At 35.5% G+C, this 21,753-nt stretch overlaps 1 protein-coding gene across 1 annotated transcript in view; it reads left to right on the forward strand.

The window, feature by feature from the left end:
* MACC1 (MET transcriptional regulator MACC1) overlaps positions 1–21,753 on the forward strand; it is a 439,721-nt gene that overhangs the window by 9,165 nt on the left and 408,803 nt on the right.

The raw sequence follows: 21,753 nt of genomic DNA on the forward strand, positions 1-21,753 counted from the left end.
GATACATAAAATATGCCAGTAAGTTGTGCTTTTGTTGACTTTGGTTAAAAGTCTGTTTGATGATAAGTATCTTTTCAGTTTCTTGGATGATTCATTTTGAAGTCTGGAATTAAGAAAGCATTGGAAAATATTGAGGAAAGAGAGGCTCACTACTTCTAGCTTTAGGGCATTTGACCTTCATCTCTTCCTTTCTCTTTTTAGGTTAATTTCTTAATCTTTAGGTAATCATATGTTGACAGTGAACATTCACCTCCAAAAAGCAACAGCAGCAGTTGTGAAATATCTCTTTATGTATAAGTATGTTCATAGCATGGGATCAGAATTAATTTGTTTTAAGATTAGACTAAGCAATATATGGTGTGAACTTCTGTGGGAACAAGAATTCTCAAGATTTCTTACTGAGAAAACGATTTCTGACCATTGCCTTAGATTGCCGTCATTGGTGTTCTAAGGAAGTTACCACTTCTTATTAACAGATATGGGGATCTGTGATGCCCAGCATACACACACACACACACAGAACATTAAATTAAGGTAAATTTAAAGTACTAAGAAAAATAAACTTATAAGCATAGTTGTTAAGATACTTACAGGATAAAATCAAGTGTTCTCCAAGACTTAAAGTCATGTCAATTTCTGTTGTTGGTCTAAAATATAGCATTTTTTTGTTACTTGGAAAGGCAAAATATTAAACCATTAGTTCTCATTAGCTCGATAACAAAATTTGTTAGATTAGCTGACCATTGCAAGGGCCCTGACAAAAAAGAACATGGAGCATATGAGTTTACTTAACTTTTTCTCTGTTGGGGCCTCAGAGAAGCTGAAGGAAAAAGAGTATCTGTGACAGTCTAGATTCTGTAGCTCTGAGAGGGGATTAATGGCTGGGATGAGGAGCCTTGAGTGGAAATTCCAGGAGGGGAGTGGTCAATGCTAATCAGCATTGTGACATTCTTTAACATTGTGCTGAGCTCCAGCCTACAGAGAAGGTACACCTCAAAGGAACAAATGAGACTTGAGTGTATTACTAGGAGTCACTAGAATTGTGTGAGGTCATAGCAACATCCCTGCCATTTTCTCTTTGTCTGTCAGGCAGGTGGAAAAAGCATTGTGAAAAAGCAATTTGAACAAAAACAAAAATGGAGGGATGGTGATGGACTGAGAGAAAGAGGGCTTCCCATATAAAAACAGGAGGTGTTTGCAGTAATCAAAGGGGGTACGGAAAATGTGCTAAGCACTTCTGTAAGTGTTTTTCTCATGAAATCCTTAAGATAAACCATATGAGACGGATCCTATTTTCATCTCCCTGTTATAGAGGAAAACACTGAGGATTAAAGATATTGAGTAACTTTTCCAGGGTCTTTAGTGTCTTTAAAGACATATAAAGACAAATAAAGCTGGTAAGTTGCAGAGCTAGGATTAAAATCTAAGGACGGGCAAGGCAGTTTTAATTAAATATTCAGAGGAGGAACATGATTTAAATGGGAGTTAAAAAAAAAATTTTGTAGCTCTGGAGAGTAGAAATAGTAGAAGTAGGAATGAAAGGGAAGTTAGACAAAAAGGTAGATTTCAGTACATCATTAGGAAGGGCTTTCTGAAGTTTGAATTAATTCAGGGAAAAGGTGTCTTTGTGTAACAGTGAGCTTCCTAATACTAGACACATTAAAGTGGAGATTAGATGACTAAATGTTAGAGAAGCTGTAGAGGAATTTCAGATATGAGTGGGAATGATAAACAGGTGAACTTCAAATCCCTGTGACTGAAAATTACCACCCTTGGAGTTCCTTAACGCCAGCATTCATATGTATTTTTGGGCCTAGAAAGTAAGAGTTTAATCTCAAGTAATTCTGATCTTCCTAAGAGACAAAACAAAAAAGGAAAATGTATCCTCAAGTTGATAAACAGGTAGAAAATGAGTTTATCAGTGCAAGTGAACCTTTTCTTTGCTCTCATCTCAGAGGGCAATTGAATGCAAGTGTCTGTATTTGGTTGCTGGTGTCAATCAACGAAAGAAGTATGGCATAGCAGGGACTTTAAAATGATTTTAAATTATAAATATTGTCAGTCTTGCTTGCATTTGTATCTGTGTGTCATTGATCATCACAATTTTTAATGGACATCCAGGGCCCAGTTTCTGACACATGCTTAGGGTTCCTTGGGCCTGAGAGACATAGTCTTTAAAAATCATGTATTTATCACATATTTATGTTTTCTGAATTGAATCAAATAATAATGATGCCTCATTAGCACTGTCTCTGTATAGCTTTAACAACAAAATGTTAAAATGAATGAATAGTTCTCAATTCAGTTGAGATCTTGAGCTCTTTAAAATCCACAGTGGCACAGTAGTCACAGCAGGTGGAGGATTAAGGGTGCTTCCTGTCCCATAATTATTTGTGAGCTGGATCTGCTCCTTTTTGAATAAGAAAAGACCTCGTCACCCACTCTCTTTGAAAGACTTTTCTTATGTATTTACACAGAAGATTTTGGAGGAATGAGACCTATATAATCAGTGATAGGCTAACTTTATAAGACAAAGACAAAAAAGGAATCATATTTAACACTGCTTGGTTGAACAAAATAAAATAGTGAGCATATGACTTATGGGTTATATATCTTATAGCAATGGACTGTTATCCAGCTAATGGAGAAGTGAAGTAAGTTGAATATGATGTAGATAAGGAGAGTAAAAACATTATTTATTCTAATTTTTTGGCAATTAAATTAAAAAAATTCCTTATTGATAATGTTCCTAAGGAATAAGAAGACTTTTACCCACAAAAATCTAATGCATATTTATTGGGAGTGAGGCTTACTAATTTAGTTCAATTAAACAAATTAAAAAAAAATCATTCTGCATGAAATCCTCGATTTGACCCTGAAGAAGACATAAAATCGAACATAATATCCAGAACTTCAAGACGTTTACCATCTAGTACAGAATCAATCAAATGAGCCAATAACTCTAATAAAAGGCAGTATATTACACATATTGTAACTGAGGTATAAACAAAGTTCAGCGAGATTCAAAGGAGAGAATGCTCACTTCTGTTTGGGGTTGGAAAAACATACGGCTTCATGGAAGAAATGACATTTGAAAAATAGATGGAATATTTATAGGTGAAAAGAGGGAGAGAGGGCATACCAGGGAGACAAAGGATTAAAAGCAAGATGATAGGCAGGTGAGTCAGTTCTGAGAAAGTGTGCCAGCTAGAGTGGAGTACAGGTATGTAAGGAGGTGAGAAATAGGAAATAATACAGGAGATTCAGGCTGACGCCAAACATGGTGAATTTCCTGTACTAGGCTGACAGGTGTACATTTATTTTCACGGGTGATGAGGTTGTTAAAATGTGTAGAGTTGAGGGATGGTACGGTCATAGGGCTGCCCAGTATTGTGTGCAGATTGTCCACTGAAAATCTTAGAGGGTGCCATTTACAAGATAACTCTGTATATTTCTGTATTTATTATGACCAGTCATTGTAAATATGTTATGACAGGTTTCCTGACAGATAAGTCAAGTCTGTTGAAGATGGGGTGTCTTTTCTGATTTGTACAAAAGCACCAGATGGGCTAGTGGTAGCCTGGGACAGCTGTGCTGTAGGGAGACATATCTTATAGCAGAATATAGGACCAATTGCTTCAAGGAGAGACTGAGGGCTTTGACAATAGTAGACACAAAAATAGGAACTTAGCTTGGTAAAGACAGGCTGATGTAGCATCTAGATGGAAGAAGGATGCATACATGACTTCAAAGACAGATGACAGATAGTGGTGGCAAATAGGAAACAGAAAAGTGAGAAAGGAGGTTTCTTAAGATAGGGGAAAGGGAAGTAGATGGAGGGCAGAGATGAGAGGCTCCATTTTTTTTTTTTTTTGCGGTATGCAGGCCTCTCACTGTTGTGGCCTCTCCCGTTGCGGAGCACAGGCTCCAGACGCGCAGGCTCAGCGGCCATGGCTCACGGGCCCAGCCGCTCTGTGGCATGTGGGATTTTCCCAGATTGGGGCACGAACCCGTGTCCCCCCTGCATTGGCAGGCGGACTCCCAACCACTGTGCCACCAGGGAAGCCCGAGAGGCTCCATTTTGAACATTTTGGAGCCAGAGGTGTTAGCTGAACATCCAGTTGGAAGTGTCAACTGTTAGGTTGAAAAGCTGAAATGTTGGTCTGGAGGGCAGGGCGGGAGTTGGGCTAGAGTCAGCCACATCAAAATGATCGCTGAGATAACAGGAGAGCCTTTACAGAGAGACAAGTGGAATACAACTGGTGTCAGAAGCAATAATCCTTCTTATCACATTTTGCTCTCTAACCCCAAAAGAATTAGGGATAAATCTTGCAAAAGGAGCCTGTTTTCTTAGTACTGTGGTTGTTGGATAATGTGTTTCCTTTCCAATTCCTGCCAACCATCAAACACAGTCAGCATGTCAGCTCTTATATGTAAACATGTAATTTTTTTCATTACAAGATTAGATAGGAGTGTTGGCAGGAGAGGTTTTCTGACCAAAGGTAGAATCACTGATGACTTGGTAATATTTTAATGGAGAAATAGAGGCATAGAAATCAGTTATAAAATCCACTCAACTTGTCACTCAAGAAAGTAAGAAATGGCAAAAAACATACAAAAGTATTTTTCTTTGACCTTCTTATGTACTCTATGTGGCTCCATATTTTTATCTAGGTGTTTTTCAACATGATATATGACAAACCCACAGCTAACATCATACTCACTGGTGAAAAGCTGAAAGCATTTCCTCTAAGATCAGGAATAATAAAAGGATGTCCACTCTTGCCACTTTTATTCAACATAGTTTTGGAAGTCCTAGCCAGAGTAGTCAGAGAAGAAAAAGAAATAAAAGGAATCCAAATTGGAAAAGAAGAAGTAAAACTGTCACTGTTTGCAGATGACATGATACTTACTATACATAGAAAATCCTAGAGATGCTACCAGAAAACTACTAGAGCTCATCAATGAATTTGGTAAAGTTGCAGGATAAAATTAATACACAGAAACATGTTGTATTTCTATACACTAACAATGAAAGGTCAGAAAGAGAAATTAAGGAAACAGTCCCATTTACCATCGTATCAAAAAGAATAAAATACCTAGGAACAAACCTACCTAAGGAGGCAAAAGACCTGTACTCTGAGAACTATAAGACTCTGATGAAAGAAATCAAAGATGACACAAACAAATAGAAAGATATACTGTATTCTTGGACTGGAAGAATCAATATTGTGAAAATGACTATACTACCCAAACCAGTTCACAGACTATGCAATTCCTATCAAGTTACCAATGGCATTTTTCACAGACTAGAATAAAAAAAGTTTTAAATTTGTATGGAAACACTAAAGTCCCCAAATGGTGAAAGCAATCTTGAGAAAGAAAAACAGAGCTGGAGGAATCAGGCTCCCTGATTTCAGACTATTCTACAAAGCTGCAGTCATCAAAACAGTATGGTACGGGTACAAAAACAGAAATGTTGATCAATGGAACAGGATAGGAAGTCCAGAAATAAACCCACGCAGATATGGTCAATTAATCTATGGCAAAGGAGACAAGAATATACAATGGAGAAAAGACAGCCTCTTCAATAAGTGGTGCTGGGAAAACTGGATACGTACGTGTGAAAGAATGAAATCAGAACATTTGCTAACACCATACACAAAAATAAAGTAAAAATGGATTAAAGACCTAAATGTTAAGACCAGATACTCTGAAACTCCTAGAGGAAAATATAGAACACTCTTCGACATAAATTACAGCAATATCTTTTTGGATCCATCTCCTAGAGTAATGGAAATAGAAACAAAAATAAACAAATGGGAACTAATTAAACTAGAAAGCTTTTGAACAGCAAAGGAAACCATAAACAAAACAAAAAGACAACCTATAGAATGGGAGAAAATATTTGCAAGCGATGTGACTGACAAGGGATTAATCTCCAAAATCTACAAACAGCTCATACAGTTCAATATCAAAAAACAAAAAACAAAAACAAAATACAAAAAAAACAACCCAATGAAAAAATGGGCAGAAGATCTGAAAAGACATTTCTCCAATGAAGACATACACATGGCTCATAGACACACCTAAAGATGCTCAGTATTGCTAATTATTAGAGAAATACATATCAAAACTACAATGAGGTATCACCTCACACCAGTCAGAATGGCCATCATTAAAAATCTACAAATAAATGCTAGAGAGGGTGTGGAGAAAAAGGAATCCTCCTACACTGTTGATGGAAATGTAAATTGGTACAGCTACTATGGAGAACAGTATGGAGGTTCCTTAAAAAACTAAAAATAGAGCTACCATATGATCCTGCAATCCCACTCCTGGACATATATCCAGAGAAAATTTGAAAAGATACATGCACCCCGATATTCATAGCAGCCCTGTTTACAATAGCCAAGACATGAAAGCAACCTAAGTGTCCATCGACAGATGACTAGATAAAGAGGATGTGGTATATATATATATATATATATATATATATATATATATATATATATATACACAATGGAATATCACTCAGCCATAAACAAGAATGAAATAATGCCATTTGCAGCAACATGGATGGACCTAGAGATTATCATACTAAGTGAAGTAAGTCAGCCAGAGAAAGCCGAATATCATATGATATCACTTATATGCAGAATCTTAAGAAAATGATACAAGTGAACTTTCTTACAAAACAGACTCACAGACATAGAAAACAAACATGACTATCAAAGGGGAGAAAAGGAGGGATAAATTACGAGTTTGGGATTAAAATATACACACTAATATATATAAAATAGATAACCAACAAAGACCTACTGTACATCGCAGGGAACTATACTCAATATCTTGTAATAACGTATAATGGAAGAGAATGTAAAAAAAGAATATATAATATATATGTATATAATTTCAATAAAAATTAAAGAAATCTGGTACTAAAGTTAATTTATGTTTCATCAGGCCAAAAAATTGATGATAAAAGATAGTCCAGAAGTACACTGGGTGGCAGATAAACAATTAGGAGATGAAAATGTTTGCCTTATGTAAGTCTTATGTAGAGAATGAAGGCTTATTTTAATGGCTGTCATGGGCTTGTCTTCTCATGTTTTTAGACTGTCTGGCAGGAATATTTCCTCGTATTAGTGCTCTCATATTTACTTTGTTAGGATGATCTCAGAAGCCAAGAAGACATCAGTGTTCTGAAAGTTAGGTGGAAGTTGACATTTAAATACAATCTATTCTCAACTCATCCTATCCCCTATTTTATGCTGTATTAATGGACACCAGTGTCCAATGTAATCTGGGAGTTATAAAAAATTGGTTCTTCTTTGTCTTCAAGGAAAGTTAAAAAAAAGGGGAGCAACATATAGGTCATCATCACTATTTCCTTGGTGTTATCATTTTAAATACTAATATGACATTGCTTTGTTTCCTGAACTTTTCAGGGAGGTAGAAAAATATTGTGTGCCAGTATCTCTAGGTTGATAGAGGAAAATTTGATATTATATCGATCTATTTGAAATTTAACATTCTGATCACCTCACTTGAATGTTCTATTATAGATATTCAGTTCTGTAGCTGATATTCCCATTGAACTAGAATGGCTTTTTTCTTTAATGTAGTAAGTATTTAAGAATGTTATTAGTGTAGTAGAGAGATTAAATGAAATATTTAGTAAGCACTTTAACCTACAAATAGAAATATGTAACTTTTAAAATAATGTTTAATGTAGATCAATATCTGTAAGATAAAATTGTGGAAAAAAATTTGGGCCTTTGTAAACAGTATTTGGGGTGTAAAGTTCATGAATTTGATTGTACATTTAAAAATACAATGGTTGGAAACATCAAATCTGTATAAACAAAGATGTTCTAATGGATATGGTGAACTGGTCTCTCAGATTATATTTAAATTTGAACAATCTCATTTTCTCATCCCTTTAGAAATTGTTCTATATTATTATCCTATAATTTTCTATTTTATAGATTGAAAAATGTGCCAGATCTTATATTATTGAAAAGGGAATATATTTAGTACATAGCTCTTCATAAATTACACAAAGCTGTGAATTGGGTTGTTTTCCTCATTTCTGTGAATTTACATTAATAGAAACTAAACCAACAAATAAACACGCACATTAATATTCACTTAAATATACCATTTAGCCTCTTAAATTAAAAATAGCTCTTGAGCTGTATTTTGTCAAGAATATATTTATTTAGTTAATGCAGCTTACCCAGCTGGTCTTTATAAATATTTACTGATATCAGTGACAACTGAGAAAATTAGTCAGTGTGTGCAAGAATATAATTTTCTTAAGAATTTAAATCAGGTAAAAATTCAGAAGAGAAAATAAATGGCTGTTGAGTGTATTATAGAAATGACTGTAAAATGAACCTGGAAAAGAGAAAATATATCTGGTTTCCAGGGGTCAGAATTAAATTGCCTTTTCATTTAGAATATTAAAAAAAATCTTTTGAAATATTTCTACAATTCTTTTAAATTTCATTTAAAAATACTTAGGGACTTTCCCAGTCCAGAGTAAGTCTGGAGGGCAGAATATTAAAACCTTTTGAGGAAAAGTTTTGCTTTCAGACTTCCCCAAGGATGTGGTGAAATCTCTTGGGAACAGTCTTGCAGAATTATAGAGATGTTGTTCTTCCAAGCTTTCACTTGGCCCTGACAGCCTGCTTTTTGATGTTTTTTTCCTGCTACTGAGTAAAACGTAGAATAGCTAACCAATCAACTAACCAAACAAACAAACAAAAGCTGCATCTGTAGAAATGTATAATTTGTGAAATTGCCTATAGTGAATGCCTCAAAAATATGGTTTGAAGCGTAAGTGGCTGGTGATGCTGAGAGCAGAAAATAATTACATTCTCCTGTTTTCCCTGGTTGACAGCATATGACCTGAACTATTTGTCTATAGCTCTTCTGTTTTTCTTTAGGAAAAACCACATGTACAATTAACTAGGAGATTAAACTGTGTGCTTGATATGGATTGAATTGTATTCTGCCTAAATTCCTATGCTGAAGTCGTAACCCCCCATTACCTCAGGATATTACTGTATTTGGAGGTAGGGTTTTTAAAGAGGTAATTATGGTTAAGTGAGGCTATTACGGTGAGCCCTAATCCAATCTGACTGGTGTCCTTATAAAAAGAGATTAGAACATACAGAGAGCAACATCAGGGATGCATGTGCACTGAGAAGAGGTCATCAGCAGGCCAAGGAGAGAGACCTTGGGAGAAACCAAACCTGTTGACATGTTGATCTTGGGCTTTCAGCCTCCAGAATTGTGAGTAAAAACACCAGAATGTGGTATTTTGTTATGGCAATCGTAGCAAACTAATACAGTGATAATAATGAAGTAAGTACTAAATCTTTGAAGAGAAAAAGCATTGAGTCATTTAAATCTATTATAAAGGTACACATCCTGACATCTGAACTACAGGCTCCTGTATATATTGGTACTCATGTAACAATTCTAGTTTCCTCTCATGTTATTCTCATTTAACACATATAACTGTTGATACTTGTTTATCTGACCACTTCCTTCGTTCCACCTGGACTGCTTACTGTTTATTCCTTTCAGCCACCTCCAAGTGCATGTTGCAGGAAAACGTCTGTGAAAAAAAACTGGTCATAAAAAAAAAAAAAAAAACTGGTCATGAGTTCTCTCTCCACTTTTAAAAACTTGTAAAAAACACATGACATAAAATTCATCATCTTTACCATTTTTAAGTGTACAGTTCAGTAGTGTTAAGTGTGTTCATATTGTTGTGCAATGGATCTGCAGAAATTTTCATATATGGCTTTTCATATATGACCTTTATTATGTTGATATTATTTCCTTCTATTTCTAGTTTGTTTTAAAATCATAAATAATTGTTTTATTATCATTAATTAAAAAATGATTAAAAATGACTAAAATGATTAAAAAATGATTAAAAATGATTAATTAAAAAAATGATCTCAGTTGATGCAGGAAAAGCCTTTGAATTTTGTCAAAGGCTTTTTCTGCATCAACTGAGATCATTTTTTGTCCTTCATTTTGTTCATGTGGTGATCACATTTGATTGATTTTTGTATGCTGAACCATCTTTGCATTGCAAGAATAAATACCACATTTTTTGTTTGTTTGTTTGTTTTTTTGCAGTACACGGGCCTCTCACCGCTGCGGCTTCTCCCGTTGTGGAGCACAGGCTCTGGACACGCAGGCCCAGCAGCCATGGCCCACGGGCCCAGCTACTCCGTGGCATGTGGGATCCTCCCGGAACGGGACACGAACCTGTGTCCCCTGCCTCAGCAGGCAGACTCCCAACCACTGTGCCACCAGGGAAGCCCAAATATCACGTTTTTAATGCACTGTTGAATTTGGTTTGCTAGTATTTTGTTGAGGATTTTTGCATCAGCATTAATCAGAGATAATGGTTTTTAAGTTTTCTTTTTTTGTAGTGTGTTTTCTGGCTTTGGTATCAGGGTAATGCTGACATCATAAAATGAGTTTAGAAGGGTTCCCTCTTCTGTTTTTTGGAAGAGTTTAAGAAGGATTGGTATTAATTCTTCAAATGTTTGGTAGAATTCACCAGTGAATCCAACTGGTCCTGGGTTTTTCCCTTGTTGAGAGGTTTTTGATTACTGATTCATCCTCCTGACTAGTTATAGGTCTGTTCATATTTTCTGTTTCTTCATAATTCAGTCTTGGTACCTTGTATGTTTCTAGAAATTATCCTTTTCTTCTAGATTGTCCAGTTTATTGGTATAATTTTTCATAATAGTCCCTTGTGATCTTTTTTATTTCTGTGGTATTAGTTATAATAATGTCTTCTCTTTTGTTTCTGATTTTAGTTGAGTATTCTTTTTTTCTTTGTTAATCCTCCTGTAGATCACAGATCCTTTTCTCATTCTTTTTCAAAAGAATCATGAACTCTAAGTTCACATGTATTATTAGTATTCACTGCTTAGGAATTTTAAATCTTGGTGCTGTTTTGTCTTATCATTCTTATATAATTCTCCTTTTAATTGTATGGCCCTTCTGTGCACACGTTTAACTCCATGAGGATAGATTACTTTCAGAAGCCTTTCATTTTTCGTTTGTTTATACATGACCATGGGTTGATACCTCACCAGTAGAATTTTTTCTTTAAGTGTTTTTCCAACTGTATTTTCTATTAAGTATAGTAATTTCATGGTCATTCCATATACTATGGGACATTATGTTCATATATAACTCTCCTGTAAATTTAAAGAACTTGAGAAAAGTGAAAGCTTATTCATTCCCTGTATACCTGTTTTTAGTAGATGTGGTTTCAATTTTTAGGATGCAAGTGAATATAAGCTTTTTTTAAAATTCTTTCTGGATTGCTTTTCATGTGTGTTGGTTGGGAATGCTCTTGTTTGATTTACAGCTTGAGTACACATAGCTGAGTTTTAATTTTGATGTAATTAAGCTGTCTGAAAACAATTATAGCCATGGATAATGCATATTAGAATTTTTCTTATTAAATCCCAACCCAAAAGCAGTATTTGGCTTTATAAACAAAGGGAAAATCATTTGATTCCCATGATTGAAAACTATATACAGTGAATTTTATTGGCAATGTTGGTTAATCATTGATTGTCCTACAAATCATGGTGGGTAAAACATTTATCTTTGGAGGGTGAGGAAAGGGAACTGGGTATAGAGTGAGGAAATATAGCATTATTGTACTTTCTTAAAGTTATACAAATATATTGCAAAACTAATAGTGAATTTAACAATTCCTACCTTAAACTTTATTTTCTAGCCCAAAGCTATTCAAGGCTAACATTGCAGGCATATGACTTAGAGTCAGATCAGCTTAGATTTGATTTACAGTTTCAACTTCTGCTGTGTCAACAAATAATCCCCAAATTTCAGAGGCTTACTGTAATAAACATTAATTTCTTGTTCCTGTTGCGTGAGGGCTGTGGGTTGGCTGTTGCTTTGTAGGTATCAGCTGGGCTTCATGTCTCTTCTAATTTCTGGGGCTTTCTCTTCTTATGGTGAAGAGAGGTCAAGGGGGTAGACCACACAAGTACATTGGACCCTCACATCCCATTAACCAAAGCAGGCCACATGACCTAGCCCCAAATCAGTGGGACAGAGAAGTGAACTTGGCCTCTAGGAAAGCATGGCAAGGGTGAGGAGGGAATGACATGAATAATTATTCAATCTACCACAAGAACCTGTCTTGGAAATACTGTGGACCCTTTCTGGGTAATCCCATAATAAGCTCAACTTGTCAGTTCAGACTAGAAAATTATTTCTAAGTCAGAGAATTTTAGAAACAAAAGAATTTCTAAAGCAATGATTCTTTTATTCAAAGTGATATTGTATTTTGAGGCCCCAAAGTAGAAAGATTGAAGTGGGGTGGAAGACCCAATATCCTACTTGCTGACTGCTTCCTCTTCACCACCTTGCTTCCCCTCACTCTGGTTGCTGGCAAACCCTGAGAGGATTTTACAGAACATAATTTGAAAATCACCAGTGCAGAGTTTCTCAGTGCAGGCTTCACAGATGTTTAGGGATGTTAGGTTGTAAAAAATGTAAAATATTCTGTATAGGTTGAACAAAACTAAACAGAACTGCAGGAATTCTCAGAACTTTTACTGTGTTAATGTTCCTTGTGAATTTCCAAGAGGGCTATATAGGTCTCAGTATTGCCCAAACTTACTGTGAAGCAACTTAGTGCTTTGCAGTACATTTTATGAACTGCTATGCTAGACAACTGCTCTTTTATTAAAAAAATTATATGTGAGGCAGAGGCTTGAGACGGAACAATTAGCTGAGTTTTTCTCATCTAGATAGTAGCAGAGATCAGATTAAAATTCTGGTCTCCCCCCTCCCTTTCCTGGAGTCATGTTGCTGAGTTTGTTCCTATGACCAGGACATACTTTCAAAGTGATGTCATGGCTCACAGGGTGTTTTAACCTTTGAGAACAATAGGCCTGGTGAATGCCTCTGTTAGGGTCCAATAAGAAAGAAATTGAAACTGAGTGACCATGAGTAATTGGTTTCACAAAGTGAATGAAGGATTGTATAATCTGATGTGAAGTAACTGTTGGGACAAATCGCTGCATGAGCAAATGCTCAGGGATTTTTTTTTTTCTCTAGTGAATTTAAGGCTCTATTCATTAAGAAAATCACAGATATTGAAAACTGTGATTTTCCATTGTACGCAAACTCTGCTCCTTTCTTTCCCTTTATCTTTTGTTCACAAGTAAATGACTGTTGTGAATCTGTATAACGTATGTCCTAGGTTATTGTTTGAAAAGTTCTTTAAGAGTAATGATACACTACTTAGGGGCTAAATTTGACCCTAATTCTTTTCAAGAGTTTCATCGCTATTATACATCTAGAGGGAATAATCATCATCAATTGTATGTATCTAAGAAAAATCCATGAGGATAGAATGAAGAGAACCTTATCCTTATATAATTACCTGTGATTTAGAAATCCAAAATTTCAAGTGGATTAAGGTATCAAAAATATATTAGTAAATGGGAAATACCCAAAAGAATTAGGATGAACATTTGGAAGAAGTTGTTTCATGTTTCAAAATATCTGCAAAATACAAAAGTAGAGAAAAGAATAGCAAAATGAGTCTCGAGAAAGAGAAATACTTTTTAATTTAACCTAGATTGTTTCATAACTATTGAGTAAATACAACTTCAGATTTTCCTCCATTGTTCTTATAGACTAAGCATCCTGTTCCTTTTATTTTTTACTTGATAGATGAAAGATGCAAGTGTAGTGTTTATAGTTTTATGAGCACTTGCCTTAGACATCAATGATTCAAATTGCAAAAGAGCAAATTTAAAACTTTACAGGTGTGTGTAAATGAAGACCATATGTGAAGATAAAGCTATGATAAGAACACAGATTAAAGGATGACATTGATTTTTAAAATCTGCAGTTAAGATGAAACTTTATTTTAGGTAAATACAATGACGTCTCATTTCATTAGCTTTTGTGTACCTCTTGAATATTCTCCCATTATTTAAAATAAGTAACATGCTTGGCGACGGCTTACTCACTGATTCACAATTTTGTAAAAGCTGCTCTAAATTTTCCTTTTAAGATTTTGTTCTAGTGTGTCCCATAAAAGATGTCTATTTTCCTGGACTTGACTTTTTTCCCTCTCAGACTAAAAAACCCCAAACAAACCACTTTTAATTGACATTGACATATTATATACAAACAGAAAAGTTAGTACAAATCGTAAGTGTATACTTGGTGAAATTTTCACACATTTAACACACCATATAATCTGCACCCCAGGAGGACCCCTTCATATTTCCTTCTATATGCTTACAAACTTTTGTATATAAAAGCAAAATTTGTAGGCCCATTATCCTCTAGTTAGGTCATTCAGAGTTTAGAATTCTTACCCTCCTTTGGGAATTGACAGCATTGTGAATTTGATTGTACATTATACCCAAATAAGTTTGTCTGCTTATTCTGTAAGTGCTATTTGAAATTACTCTGATATTTTTACCAGAGCTAGGTGCATCCACTAGCACTCAGAATTCTTCTATCAACTTGGTAGCCTCTGATCTTGAACATAGGTGCCTATTTGAGTCTGCCTGTTTGCCCAGATTTTAGCTGTTATATTCAGATTGCATAAATAGTAACCAAGATTAAATATTGATGTTTTAGAAGTAGATACACCTATGTATAAGTCGTATATGGGATTTTCTCTTCCCTCCTTATCTTCCGGGTCTCTTATGAAGGGTTAAGTCTTCTCTTACATGAGAGGAAAGGTCTTTAAGAATCCAGCAGTAGTGTGTTTTATTTCATGGCAAAACCAGTCTTTTGAAAGTTGATTTTAGTTGTTTGCCGTTTGTCATTGGACAATAATCCCTCTATAGTAATGTATCCGTATATCTTCTTATATATTACTATTGTACATCTATACAATCACATATATGATATATAATATTAAAGTTTAAATTTATTTAAAATATTCAAAAAGAATTTCTTATGTTTTTCTGTTGCATGTTCTTGGAATACACCTTCCTTAGAAAGATCATTTTTTGGTCTCTTAACCCAAAGTAGTTGGCCACCTGGCCCTATTGTGCTTTCTTAGGACAAGCCTTCTGTTCTTTTCCCGTGTAGTACTTACTGCAGTATGTAAGAAAAGATTTGAATTTGTTACTTAATGTCAGTAATAGTTTACAGAAGAGACCTATTTTGTTCATGGTGTATCTGTAGTGCTGAACACTATGCTCCTCATGTAGTGCAGATTCAGTAAATATTTTTTCATGAGTGAATGCTTGAACAATACGAGTATTGTCCTTTTAAATAAAGGACACTATAGGTATTGGGCCTCCTCCTTGCATAATGAGAGCCATCTGCCTTGTACTCAACCCTAGGTCCCTTGCTGACCTGAGTTTGAGCTTCAAGTTTCTCTTACTTCCTTCCCTCTGTCTCTGCCCTTGTGTGCCATTCAGAGAACCAGTCTCTGGTTTCTTCTCTCCATTGGATCATCCCATCTGGTATTTGGAGATGGAGGGTTACAGAAGTGCTGAATGCCCAGAGCCAATTCTGTGAGCAGCTGTGTCCATTTTTGTAAACCGAGAAGCAAGAAGGTTGAACTGCACTGTCCTAAGTCTGTTTCCTGTCATAATACACTTTCAAAACCCTAATAACTCTAGGGCTGAGCATTTGTTCTACTTTTCATAGCCATGGGCTCAGAGACTGGTATTTACCCTTGAGCCCTGACTAGGTGGCTGAGGTGCTACTCTATGCTGATGGACTTCTCTGGTTTTACCTGTCAGCCTCTCTACCAGAAGTTTGACCACTGCCATCACTGGATTTCCCATGACTGCTCAGCTTGTATTATGGATGATCAATGAATTGAGGTCAGATTCCCAGATGCGAACTGCTTATTACAAACTGTGGTGCCATAGTCCCTTGGATGCCATGCCTTGGCTGCCAAATTATCATTCTGTTTGTTTTCACAGCTTGGTCTTTCCCTCCTCTAAGCAGTTCCAGATTCAAACTGTGTCTTCTTTGTCTACCTCTTGGGCAGCAGGGCTGTGCTAGGTGATGTTCAGAGATATGATATTCATGTTATTCATGTATTGTATTCTTCACCCCTGCCCCCATTCATGATCTATCATATAATAGGAAAGCACTCCAAACTCATTTACACTAAAGTGGAGTTGATTGATATCAGTAAAAAGATCACCATTTCCAGTAGTACCTATTTTTTGCCATGGTTCAGTTTTATACTATTAAGATGGAACTCTAATAGTGGAAATACAAGCTTTTGCTTATAAATGGGCACTTGTTTTTCTGGGCAAGTGGCTCTCTTTGTTATTTCTGAAATGCACTCTGAGGTGACTGCCTCCATGGCCCAGGCTAAGGTGCTCTGTGGTTATGGCATTTGACCTATATTTTAATTTGAGACACCAAAACGGGCCTGTGTTTCCAGATCCCAGTTCCAGAGGAACTGTATTGGCCTAGTATTACCTATTTGCGTATGAAAGCAAATCCTCCAGAAGATAGCAATAAAGATTAAGCATGTGTGAGCTAGCAGAAACAATGTGCAAGGCATAGAGTCAGGTTTTGCAGCCTCAGGCAGGACATCTTACCTCACTCATCTAATTACGGAGTAGTTATTTAAAGGAAACACTGTATTTATTTATTATTGTTTTTCACATCTTTATCGGATTATAATTGCTTTACAATATTGTGTTAGTTTCTGTTGTACAACGAAGTGAATCAGCTATGTATATGAATCACCATATCCCCTCCCTCTTGAGCCTCACTCCCACCCTCCCTATACCAACCTTCTAGGTTGTCACAAAGCATTGAGAAACACTGTATTTAAATTGCTTCATTTGATAACTAAGTTATTAAAAAATAGAATTTTAGGAAATTGCTTAAATAAAATAATTGGTTATATTTGATTTTTTTCTTCCTTAGGGTGATCCTGGAACAGGTCCCCTCTGTTGTTCTGATGACTGTGCCAAGTTTTACAGAAGGCAAATTAATCAGCTTTTGTGAAAAAACACATGCTATCATGTGCTGCTGATATCAGGGTGAGGGAGGGTTATGGGAGTTGATAAAGTAAATAAGCTCAGGACAAAAATAAATGTACACTGTGTAGAGTAAAAAAAAATATTTTGTTTTAGGGGGATGTATTAGCATTACTAACATACTTTTTACAATTCTTTAAAGGAAATAATATGGTAGATACTGTCAATTATTTTTTCTAACACCCACTTCCACCCCTTCTCCCTTGGGCACTTCTCTTGAAGTTAAGCATGTGATCTATTTCCAGTTATTTTTTATATTGAGCTGCATGAGCTGTTTGTATATTTCAGAGATTAATTCCTGTTGGTTGCTTTGTTTGCAAATATTTTATCCCATTCTGAGGGTTGTCTTTTTGTTATGTTTATGGTTTCCTTCGCTGTGCAAAAGCTTTAAGTTTAATTAGATGCCATTTGTTTATTTTTGTTTTTATTTTCATTACTCTAGGAGGTGGATCAAAAAAGACCTTGCTGTGATTTACGTCAAAGAGTATTCTGCCTGTGTTTTCCTCTAAGAGTTTTATAGTGTCCGGCCTTACATTTAGGTCTTTAATGTATTTTGAGTTTTTTTTTTTTTTTTTTTTTTTTGTGGTACGCGGGTCTCTCACTGTTGTGGCCTCTCCAGTTGCGGAGCACAGGCTCTGGACGTGCAGGCTCAGCGGCCATGGCTCACGGGACCAGCCGCTCTGCGGCATGTGGGATCTTCCTGGACCGGGGCATGAACCCGTGTACCTTGCATCAGCAGGCAGACTCTCAACCACTGCGCCACCAGAGAAGCCCTTGAGTTTATTTTTGTGTATGCTGTTAGGGAGTGTTCTAATTTCATTCTTTTATGTGTAGCTGTCCAGTTTTCCCAACAACACTTATTGAAGAGACTGTCTTTTCTCCATTGTATATTCTTGCCTCCTTTGTCATAGATTAGGTGACCATAGGTGTGTGGGTTTATCTCTGGGCTTTCTATCCTGTTCCATTGATCTATATCTCTGTTTTTGTGCCAGTACCATACTGCTTTGATGAGTGTAGCTTTGTAGTATAGTCCGAAGTCAGGGAGCCTGATTCCTCCAGGTGCGTTTTTCATTCTCAAGATTGCTTTGGCTATTTGGGGTCTTTGGTGTTTCCATACAAATTGTAAAATTTTTTGTTCTAATTCTGTGAAAAGTGCCATTGGTAATTTGGTAGGGATTGCATATTTCCAGTTAATGAAACGTGGGGATGGGGCTGGCTAAAGAACATTAACGTGATGATCAGAACTAAGGAAGTCATCTTGTAACCATGAGTTTACAAACATAAGAAAAAGGCTATGAGTCTAAGATGTGACTCTCATAGTGTTGAGTCATTGAGCCCATGTGTGCAACTGCCCACCTTCAGCAACTTGGTGTATGAGTTCAACGTGCAGTTACTCAGGAATTCTGGTACTTGCAGCCAAAAGCGTGGTTGAATACTATTATATGCTATGAAAGTTAAACTCATTATATTAAATTTCACCCTTACCACATGATGAGCCAAGTATTATGTGTGAATGAGGTAAAGAGATGTATGAATGAGGTACAGAGGTAAAGAGATTTGCTCTTCTGGGATCTTTCCTGCATTAGAGTTGGAATTCAAAATCAAGTTGTCAGATTCTAGCACATAATGCTGATAAATACTCTGATGGAATTCATACAAACTATGTCTGTTTTGGAGTCCAGGTGCAGTAGAACATCCTTCATTAGATTTTTCCTCCCTAAATGGTTCCATGACAAAGTTACCCACATTTATGAAATTTTTACCTTTGAAAACAGAATGTAAAGATTCTCATCTTCAGAAAAAAGCACAGCAAAGAGAATGATGATCTAGATTAGGAATTTGATTTATTTTATGAGTCATAAAGCACACAGAAATAATTGGTTTGAGTTTACTTAAAATTGCAGGTACATTTTGGAGAAGAGAATTGGTCAGAGCAGCTTAAGAAGCCTGGTAAGCAGAGAACTCATCTTGTTTTATTTAGGTTGTTTTGCTCATAAGCCCCACTAGTTTGTAGTGAAGTCAACTCCTACCCCAGGTGCTTCTTACTGATACAAGTTTGAAAAGCAGAAGGAAGAAGTGGGAATTTGAAATCTGGGGAGATGAATCTAAGAGAATGTGGCACTTTTAGTTTATTCTGCTCAGTAGGTGCCCTCAGTTTTTGCTCCAAGTAAATCACCACCAAATAAATGTTAAAGGCAGCTGCTCCCTTCCTTGGAGATGTAGTAAAGCTTTAAAAAACAGACAGAAAGTCAAGGCTGTCTCTGACTCTTCTTGGAGTGTTTAATGATTTTCTACTCTGAATAAAAAACAAAAAAACCCTTCATCTGTGCCTAGCAGCTCTTACCATGTTTTCACATTCCCTATTCCAAGGAGTTTTGAATTTTTTTCTTAGTTGGCCATTCTTTTTAAAACTTTGACTTCGGGATTAAATATTACAATTTAAAGATGTGAATTAGTTGGATGATTTAGGCAGGGAGGGTGTAGGATGGGCTGTCAGGAGGTGGGATGGCTCCAGGAATATTTTAGTCCAGAGTTGTTGGTAATAGCATCAGCAGACAATACATTTTAAAAGAAGAATTTTTCAAATTAAAACCTAATTATCCTTAAAACTGAAGCTAAGAATGAACTAAGCATTAAAATTTATATACAGTGTTTAAATTTCTTCTTCCACATTATTCAAGTGAACATGATGCACAAATGAGGTATCACATTTGATTTGGTTTGGACATTTTTTTTTCTGTCTTGCTTTATTTAAAATTCCTTATTTCCATAAGATGAACATTATAAGTGAATTATCTGCCAAGCCCTTTTAAATTTTTATCTTTATCTGTAATTTAGCTAAATGTAATTTTGTTAAAAACAAAATATTTTAAATAAAATATATATAATGTAATTGCACAAAATAAATAAAAGACTTCCTTACATAACCACACAGAGGGGATTGAAATGAAATGATTATAAATATTGTTTACATAATTCCCAACTAGTAGTTTTTAAAAGCATTCTCTAATTGAAAAAATAAAAAACTAAACAAAAAACCCCAAGTAATTGTTAAAATTGAGTCAGAAATAGATAAGAATGACTTTTCTTATTAAACTAAGAAAAATTGAAATACATAATCTCTTTTTAAAGGGAAAGCATGACATACCTTTAAAAATTAATCTTTCAAATTTTGAATTGGTAGAAAAGTTTATATATGTATTTATATATATGTAATTCTAAAGTACAGTAGCAGTTATGGTGAAAATTCCTTGGCTAAATACCCACTGAGCATAGGTTCTTTATTTTTTTCTTGGAAATATTTGAGAACTCCTTATAAATAGAGCTTATTAAGCTATACATCATACATATTGTACAATAAAGTTGTGATGCAGTCAGTAGATACAGACTCAGTTGTTTTTCTTTATTAACATTTAAGAGAGTCCATTGCAGATACGGAGAAATCAGGTATTGTGGTGGCTAAAATTCTGAAAGTTTAAATAGAAAAGAAAGATTTTATTTAGGTGAAGAAGTAAGAGAACTGAGATTTCCACTCATATTTGCTCCTTACAGCCCTATGCCCCCTCTCAGTACTATTGTACATTAGGTTAAACTTCATTCTAGTATTGTATTTGTTTGACTAGAATGCTCTAACTTTAATAAGAGTGTTTATCAAATGTGGTATTTATGCATTTACAAAGTTAAATATTGACTGTCTTTTACTGAAAGCTGCTGGAATTTCCTGTTTCACCAGTCTCTGTTCAGAGAAGTGGCCATGATGTCTGCATCTTGTATAGTTGTCCTGGAATCAGCCTTAACATGAGTACTTTTATCTTTTGTGACATCTTGCAAGGTTTCCTGAGCAGTCTGTACAGCCATGCAAAGAATATTGTGTTTTGTTTCTTTTTTTAAATAGATTGCTCCTAGCAGTCCCCTTATTGATTCAATTGTTAATCCCATTTCTCCCATATTGGTGATTTCATTGTAAATTGTCATGGTATGAAGGGTAGGTTTTACTTTAAGCCCGAAGAATGCTTCAGCAGAAGGGAGTCTTCTTTTCCCACAGGTACTGTACTCAAACTTTGAGAAAATACTTGTTCTTTAGCCTTTGCTATGCTACTGGAAGATCTTCACACTGTTAAACTTTGAAAAATGGCAGTAGGCAAATTAACTTTATGAATCTGTGAGATCAGAATTCTACAGACTGTAAATGTGTTTGAATTCATTCATTAAGCCTCCAAGAGAAAAACAAGGACCTTTCTACTTTTCTTCCATGATTATCATATAATAAAAGAGCTCATTACATGTTAATTCTGTTATTTGTATATTCTCCTAGTTACCCATTTCTAGTAGGTAGCTAGGCTGTGTTACCATAGTTAAAGAATTTTTTTTTTCTGTATAGACATAAGACATTCTATTATGTTTGTTCATAGTTATAAATCTCTGTTGGCACCTAGTGCCTTCGGGGAAATAAAATGGCTCTTTATAACTTCTGGGGGTCCATTGTATTTTTTTTTTTTTACATCTTTATTGGAGTATAATTGCTTTACAATGGTGTGTTAGTTTCTTCTTTATAACAAATTGAATCAGTTATACATATACATATGATCCCATATCTCTTCCCTCTTGCATCTCCCTCCCTCTCACCCTCCCTATCCCACCCCTCTAGGTGGTCACAAAGCACCGAGTTGATCTCCCT

Source organism: Stenella coeruleoalba, assembly GCF_951394435.1.
Source record: "Stenella coeruleoalba genome assembly, chromosome: 9".
Classification (NCBI taxonomy): domain Eukaryota; kingdom Metazoa; phylum Chordata; class Mammalia; order Artiodactyla; family Delphinidae; genus Stenella; species Stenella coeruleoalba.